The 8817-nt window shown below is 30.2% G+C and overlaps 2 non-coding genes across 2 annotated transcripts; one reads left to right on the forward strand and one right to left on the reverse strand.

The window, feature by feature from the left end:
• Positions 1 to 627: 627 nt before the first annotated feature.
• TRNAR-UCG (transfer RNA arginine (anticodon UCG)) lies at positions 628 to 701 on the forward strand. Its single transcript has one exon. It is a non-coding gene; the product is annotated as a tRNA-Arg (tRNA).
• A 7798-nt stretch (positions 702 to 8499) lies between these two features.
• Positions 8500 to 8573, reverse strand: TRNAR-UCG (transfer RNA arginine (anticodon UCG)). Its single transcript has one exon. It is a non-coding gene; the product is annotated as a tRNA-Arg (tRNA).
• Positions 8574 to 8817: the final 244 nt, after the last annotated feature.

The raw sequence follows: 8817 nt of genomic DNA on the forward strand, positions 1-8817 counted from the left end.
TCTACCATACTCATTTATTAAGACAATTAAATGAAGAAGGAACTAAACATCGATTTAGGTAAGCTCATAGATGGACAAATGCATAAAGAAATAGATATGATTTTTGATAGACTTGTACAAACAAACAAACATCATTGACTTTGACACTAGAATTCGAGTCCCTCGTTTTGTTTTTGAAAATAAAATTCAATAAAAATGATCAAAGTGAAATAATTTACAACGCAATAATGAACCTCAAAGCATTGAATGTAATAAAAAAATCACACCACACATATTCTATGAATAGCACATCAAATATAACTGAAATTATATAAAAGATAATAGCATTGGGTCTGACTGTCTGTCTGTCAGCGAGAGAGAGAGAGAGAGAGAGAGAACATGAAACTAACTAATTGTGTCACGAACCTAACTAACTAACTAACTAACTAACTAACTCGCTCACTCGCTAACTAACTGTGCATCCCACCCTTCCCTGCCCTTCCCTTCCTGAGCCGAGCTTGGAGTTGCACCGTGGTTTCGTTACGGTGCCCAACAGCGGGCGAAGCGATAAGTGCGATTGCAAAACAGGCCCAGACTTCGGATACAAAGTCCCGAAGACCTTCCTCGGACATCTCCTCTTCTCGTCTTGGCCGCGTAGCGCAGTGGATTAGCGCGTCAGACTTCGGATCTGAAGGTCGTGGGTTCGAATCCCACCGTGGTCGCCATCCTCGCCTTTTGGCCCGATGCATTCCGCTTCTGCAAGATTGGCAGCATTTCTCACCCAATGCAATGCATCCACCCATCATGAGGACCCCATTCTCCATTACTGTGTCTTCTACAAGTTTTATTTAAAAAATAAACAAATAAATGTGTCTTGTCCTCATACTTTCTTCTACATGTTTTTAACTATTTCTAAATTGTACCATTAAATAGTTTAAAAAGTCTCAAAAAACATATGTCTTGATTGCACATCCATACAATTATAAAAACCTATTCATAGATCAATCAAAAAATATAAAATATAGATCCAAAGTTTACTAATATGAAATCAATAACAAGGAATTTGAAACAATATCTTCCATTCATCTCTACAAATTCAATCCTAAAAAGTCAACTTGAATAGTGTGAAATATACATTTGTTCATCTTAATATATAGCCATGCATCTCTTAGTTTTTGTAATAGAAAATAAATATGAAATTCATGTTATTTTTGTGTGTTTAGAAAAAATTAAGATATCATCTAAATAGCATATGAAAAAGTCATCTAAAAACTCTTGAGAGATATCATTAATTAGATGTTGAAAAGTAGCTAGTCCATTTGTGAGTCCAAAAGGCATGATATTATATTTGAACTACATATACATAAATTAAAATGATATCTTCATTCATCTTATTCTTTGGTACATACCAAGTTATATGCTCCTCATAGATCTATTTTTGTAAAGATCTTAGTTTGATTCAATTAATCAAGAAGTTTTGATATGAAAAATAGAAGATACCTATTCTTGATGATGATCTTATTGAATCATTGTCAATCAATACACATTAGAATGATTTTATTTTTTATTTTTTTATTTTTTCACAAATAAGATATGAATTTTTGTTGGAGATTTAAAATGGCATATTAGACTTATGAATTTCTATTTAATAAAAAAGTTGTGAATTAAACTACAATAATAAAATTTAAGGTTACAAGAAATTTAGTCTATTTGAAGATTATACTTCTCTAATTACAATAATCTTAAAATCATTAGATTAAAAAGAGACAATATTGAGCAATGTGTTTAGTCTCTCCACAATATAAGCACAAATCTTCTTGAGGATGTTGAATCTTTTATTTCTCAATGAGATATTTAAAAATGTATCATATCAATTTATACATATTTTCACCTTGATAAATAAGTTTAAAAAAACTAAAGAATTGCCATTATAACTTGATTTATTCGTCTTTACTCAAATATTTGTTCATAGCATTTTCAAAAGTAAATTATTACATACAATGACTTGAACAATAAATTCTTCAAATGAATTTTTTTTTACCATTTTTAATATTAAATCTTTAACATTATTTTTTAATTGATATCAAAATTGATTTATAAGGGTTTTGTCATTTCATTTCATTTCTTAAATAAGGTTTTGAAATTTAATAGCATATAAGATGGTTAATTGTAATCCTTATTGTAAAAATAGGAGTTTAGTTTTAATTATCTTTTTGTCATTAATTTCTCTAAATGTAGCTATAAAGACTTTTAAGAATAAATTTGAATTATAGATGAATTGTGAATCTTTTTTCTTCAAAGATGAAAATCAATAAAAAAACACTTCTAGATATAAGTATATCTATGAATTTAAATTAGTATCTTTCTATTCATTTAGATTTAAAATGTTCTTTTATAGTATTTTCTAAGATAAGATATATTAAACTACTAATTCAAGTTCAAGAATCTAAAGAATTAAAGTTTTATATCTTTTGGTTTGTAAATAATGTCTAATACTTTTATATTTTATTTATTGTAAACTAAGTATTTGATCTAAAAGTGATATTCTATCAATAAAAAAATATCATAATATTGCCTACAAATTCTTTTTTCTTATTTGAGAGAAATAAGTGTCAGGGACATGAATCTCAAAGAAAGAGAATCCTCGATACATTCTTATGTCACTGAAGAGAATTAGAAAGTCACTCAAAAGATAATGTAATATTAACTAGAATGGCTATTGCCAAAAACAAGAAGACTAAAAAGTCTTAAAACAAGACTAAAGATTAGAACAACGTTGACAAGAGTGAAGAAGGCTTCACTCTTGCCTCCATATATACTCTTAACTAGGAGTTATGTGGCAATGTCCTACAGAACCTCCAAAACATGTTGACTTTGCTAACCACATGTCTTAACTTGCAAGGTAAGTCATCTATATATGTGCCACATGGTTAGCTTGTTCCACAAGCTATTATACGGAGTTAACTTGTTCCACAAGCTACCAACATGTGATTAACTTATTAGCCAAGTTTTTTTTATCAACAAACACATTTGAAGTCAAAATCGCATCTATAAAGCTTCTTGAAGCTTCACTAAAAGATTTTATGAAATTAATATATATTTATCTACTTTTATCTAATCATATAATTAATTATTGAAGTAAAAATATATGTCCATCACATTACCTCCCTTTCTAGGGACGAGTTCCACAAAGATCAGTTTTTTTATATTGAGGAAGTTCAAGATGCGACAAATTGTATTTGCCACATACTCCGATCTTTACTCTCTTTGAAGATGGTTGATAGGCTCTTTCAACCATCGATAATGTCCCATACTAGGGCAAAAAGACCACCTTATTATTTGGTTGTTGTTGAGGCTTTGTAACTTCCTTGAAAAAAAAAACATTTGAAACACCGTTAGGAGATGTTCCTATCTCTAATAAAATCACCAAACAGCAGGAGTCTCTTCCAAGGTCGTGATATCAAACACATTTAATCTTGCCATCTATTCATAGAAAGACATGTCGTTCTTGAGGATCTTCATCTTGATTCTGTCATCTTGAAGGTTGTGACAATCGCAATGTCTCATCTAGTAAATCTCCAAATGAAGGCTCTTAAGTTGAATCTCTTGGTTATTGGTACTCCATCTCTTTAGAATTATAAATACACACAAACTACAAAGAAAGATAGAAAGTAGAATGTTATCTTCTTTTGATCTTGTTTCTTTTATAGCAAAGCTTTGTTATTCTTCATCTTGATTTTGATAGATTTTGTTGATGAAAAGCTTCAAATTTCTTTGTTACACTTGCAAGATTTTTTAATGGCTTCCATGTGCATTCACTAATATCATATCCATGCCAATGAACAAGATATTCTAATCTATTTCAATGCCGCCTTGAGTATAAGATTTTTTCTACCTCGAACTCTTGATTATTATTTACTTCTATAAGAGGAGGTGGCATTTGTCTTCTTCCCAAAATATTCATTGTCTTATACAACTGAAGAAGGGACTCATGAAATATAGGGTGGATCTTCATAAACTCTAGTAGATGTAATTAATAAGTAACATGATTGATTTATTCACAAATAGAAAAAAAGTCATAGCCTACGATAGTCCAACTTATCATAAAGATAAGTAGTCTTGATATTACGACAAAATAACCATACCTTTTCATCTATGTTGAATTGGAATTGCTCCTTGCGATAGGCATTTGAGTTTATCGTCCTTGAGCTTCTTTTAATTGTATCTTCATTTTTGCATGTAGCTCTAACAAATGATTTGCTAAATCTTTCGCTATAGGATTATCAACTTTTGAAAAGTTAAAAGTATGCAGTCGTGGATGATAACTATAGTTAATAAAAAATATATATATATTTTTTGAGTAGAAGAATATATTGAATTAATGTATACAAACTTTACCAATGGTAAAAGAATTGTTCAATCATCTTCATGATAGTTGATAGTACACCTCAAATATTGTTTCAAAATTTGATTCATTCATTCCGTTTATCCATCAATTTGAAGATGAAAAGCCAAAGAAAGCTTTATATTCATCTTTAGAATCTTGAATAAGGTTTTTCAAAATCTTGATATAAATTGAGTCTTCTTATCCAATATAATATCCTATAGCAATCCATGATAGCAATAGATATTGTTAATAAAAAACGTAGCTATTTCTTCACTTGAAATAGATCTTGTACATGATACAAAATGTGCCATTTTGGTGAAGTGATCTATAATTACAAATATAAAATCATGTGAACCTGAGACTAGAAGATCCATGATAAAATCCATAGAAACAAAAGACCATGGTTATTCTAGAATAGATAACAGTTGAAGTAGTCCATAAGGTCTATGGTAAGGAATTTTGGATCTTGAACAAGTATCACATGATTGTATAAAGTCTTTTATTATCTTCCACATTTGCAGCCACCAAAAATCTTTAGATATAAGGTCTAAAGTCTTATTGTATCCAAAATGTCTTGATATTGGAAAGTCATGAAGTGCTTGAAGAACACGTAAATATATTTTTCTTTGTGGAACATATAAGCATCCTTCAAAATAGAGAAGATTGTTCTTGAACTTGAATTTTGAAATATCATAAGACGTAGAAGAAAGATTCTTGATATCATAAATAAGAGGATTAGAGGACATACTTAATTGGATTTTTTTGATAAAGATTGAATCAATAGTCAATGGTTATTTTATTGCTCAAAGATGAAAATGCTTTGACTTCAAGAGAATCATTTTTTGTTATTCAAAAGATGCATTTCTTTGTTTTGGTAAGAGATAAGAACGTCTAGAAAGGGTGTCTAATAGACCTTGTTGTTTTTTGGATTGATAAGTGATCTTGAAATTGAATCTGGATAAAGACATGTTTCAACGGGCTTGATGATGATTCAAAACATGTATTAACATGAAGTATTCGAGGTTCTTATGATTCATATATATGATAATTGGACTTGAAGCACCTTCTAGATAATGACTCTATTCTTAAAATAAATCCATGATTGTAAAGAGCTCTTTGTCATGGACCTCATAATTAATTTTGGCTGTTGAAAATTTCCTAGAATGAAAAGCTATTAGATGGAGTTTATCATTTGTTCCCGTTTGTGACAATATGACACTCATAGCAAAGTATGACACAACTATTTCTATAAAAAATACTTAGGAAAAGTTGACACAATACAAGTTTGGTAGAGAAGTAAATTTCTTCTTAAATCATCAAATGATGCTTTTGCTTCTTTATCCTACTGAAGTTTGTCTTTACAAGTCAAACGTGTAAGTGGAACTATAACTTGAGAAAAGTTCTTAATGAAGTTTTGATAGTAATTAGCAAAGTCTAAAAAAACATTGCATATCTCATATTATTTTTGAAATCTTCCAATCTATGATAGTTTGGACCTTTTTGGAATCTATTATAAATCCTTTGTTGGAAATAATATATTCTAAAAAGTCAACTTGAGTAGTGTAGTATACAAACTTTTTCAACTTCAAATATAATCTTGCATCTCTAAATTATTGTAACATATGACGAACATGAAGTTCATATTTTTTTGTATTTTTAGAATAGATTAGAATGTTGTTTAAATAATAAATAATAAAATAATTTAAAAACTCAAAAAAAACATCATTCATAAATTGTTGAAAAGTAGCTAGTGCATTCGTGAGTCCAAAAGGCATGACATTATATTCAAAATGTCCATACCTAGTTCAAAAAGCAACCTTTTATTCATCTCCTTCTTTGATATGAACTAAGTTGTATGCTTCTTATAGATCTATTTTTGTATAGATCTTAGCTTGATTGAGTTGGTCTAGAAGTCTTGAAATCAAAGGCAAAGGATATCTATTCTTAATGGTGATCTTATTAAATCCTCAATTATCCATAGACAACTGCAAAGATCCATGTTTTTTCTTCATAAATAAGATAAGAGCTGCAATTGAGGATTTAGAATGGCATGTGAAGTTTTTTGCCAAGTTTTCATCAATGTACTCCTTTAATGCAGTCAACTCATTCTGCAATAAGCTATAGATTGGTCTAAATGGTAGTTGAGTTTGTTCTTACAAATCAATTGAATAATAATCATAAGGTCGATGCTCTGGAAGAATATCTATATTTTTCTTTTCAAAAATGTCTTGAAAATATTCATATTAGCTAAGAATATCACTTGATGTTTTTTCACTATTAGAAATGAATATAGCATATATATCAAAAGATGATTCTTCTTCTGCAACATGCATGAAAGCTCTCGTACCTACTAATAAAAGTTTGGAAGTACTAAACTTTTGTACTTCTACTTTGCTAACTTGATCTTGGATTATATTACAAGAAAAATTAAGGTTACGAGAAATCCAATCTATTTGAGGATTATATTTTTTTAGCTAGGATAATCCTAAAATAATTGGATTGGAGGGAGATCTTATTATATTAAATACTACTACACTTTTATGATCTTTAGTTGTTATATCTAAAAGAACAGTCTCATAGGTAACATTTCCAGAAGACAATAAATGACCATCTATGACTTCTACATATATAGATTTAGTTTTTTTGGCTAAAGGTATTTTTGATTTTTGAGAAAATCTTTGTCTATAAAATAAGTTGAGGCTCTTGAATCTAATAAGGCAAGGACTTTGTGATTTTTAGGTCCTAAATGTACATCTATTGTAAAACAAGGTGAGGAGATTGACGAGAGAATAGGACCTTTATTAGGTATTACTTATGATTCCAACCGCACAGTTCCTATTATAGCTAGAGAAACTCATTTTCTAACATATTATTTGCTTTGGTAATTGTGCTCTTTATTTTATAATTGTGTTGCTTCATTGGATAATATTGAGCAGTATGCTTAGTTTTTTTACAACATAAACACAAATCCTCTTAGCAACATCGAGTCTTTTTGTATCTGTGAGAATTTTAAAATATATTGTATCAATTTGCATTAGTTCTGGCCTTGATGAATATATTTCAGAAAACTTAGAAGTTGTCCCCAATACTTGACTTGTTCCTGTCCAACTAAGTCTTTGTTCTTGATGCCTTTCAAATAATCGATTGTTGCAAGCAATGGCTTGAGCAATAAATTATTCCAAAGATTTTGTTTTTGGCATTGTTAATAATAAATCTTTGACACTATCCTTTAATCCATATCAAAATTGATTGATGAATATTTTTTCATTTTAGTCCACATTCCAAGCAAGATTTTGGAATTTAGCAGCATATGTAGTGGCTGATCATGATTCAATAAGATCATCATCAAGAATAGGTATCTTCTATTTTTCATATCAAAACTTCTTGATTAATTGAATCAAACTAAGATCTTTACAAAAATAGATCTATGAGGAGCATATAACTTGGTATGTACCAAAGAATAAGATGAATGAAGATATCATTTTAATTTATGTATATGTAGTTCAAATATAATATCATGCCTTTTGGACTCACAAATGGACTAGCTACTTTTCAACATCTAATTAATGATATCTCTCAAGAGTTTTTAGATGACTTTTTCATATGCTATTTAGATGATATCTTAATTTTTTCTAAACACACAAAAATAACATGAATTTCATATTTATTTTCTATTACAAAAACTAAGAGATGCATGGCTATATATTAAGATGAACAAATGTATATTTCACACTATTCAAGTTGACTTTTTAGGATTGAATTTGTAGAGATGAATGGAAGATATTGTTTCAAATTCCTTGTTATTGATTTCATATTAGTAAACTTTGGATCTATATTTTATATTTTTTGATTGATCTATGAATAGGTTTTTATAATTGTATGGATGTGCAATCAAGACATATGTTTTTTGAGACTTTTTAAACTATTTAATGGTACAATTTAGAAATAGTTAAAAACATGTAGAAGAAAGTATGAGGACAAGACACATTTATTTGTTTATTTTTTAAATAAAACTTGTAGAAGACACAGTAATGGAGAATGGGGTCCTCATGATGGGTGGATGCATTGCATTGGGTGAGAAATGCTGCCAATCTTGCAGAAGCGGAATGCATCGGGCCAAAAGGCGAGGATGGCGACCACGGTGGGATTCGAACCCACGACCTTCAGATCCGAAGTCTGACGCGCTAATCCACTGCGCTACGCGGCCAAGACGAGAAGAGGAGATGTCCGAGGAAGGTCTTCGGGACTTTGTATCCGAAGTCTGGGCCTGTTTTGCAATCGCACTTATCGCTTCGCCCGCTGTTGGGCACCGTAACGAAACCACGGTGCAACTCCAAGCTCGGCTCAGGAAGGGAAGGGCAGGGAAGGGTGGGATGCACAGTTAGTTAGCGAGTGAGCGAGTTAGTTAGTTAGTTAGTTAGGTTCGTGACACAATTAGTTAGTTTCATGTT

This window comes from Physcomitrium patens, chromosome 23, assembly GCF_059467195.1.
Source record: "Physcomitrium patens ecotype Gransden chromosome 23, ASM5946719v1, whole genome shotgun sequence".
Lineage (NCBI taxonomy): Eukaryota > Viridiplantae > Streptophyta > Bryopsida > Funariales > Funariaceae > Physcomitrium > Physcomitrium patens.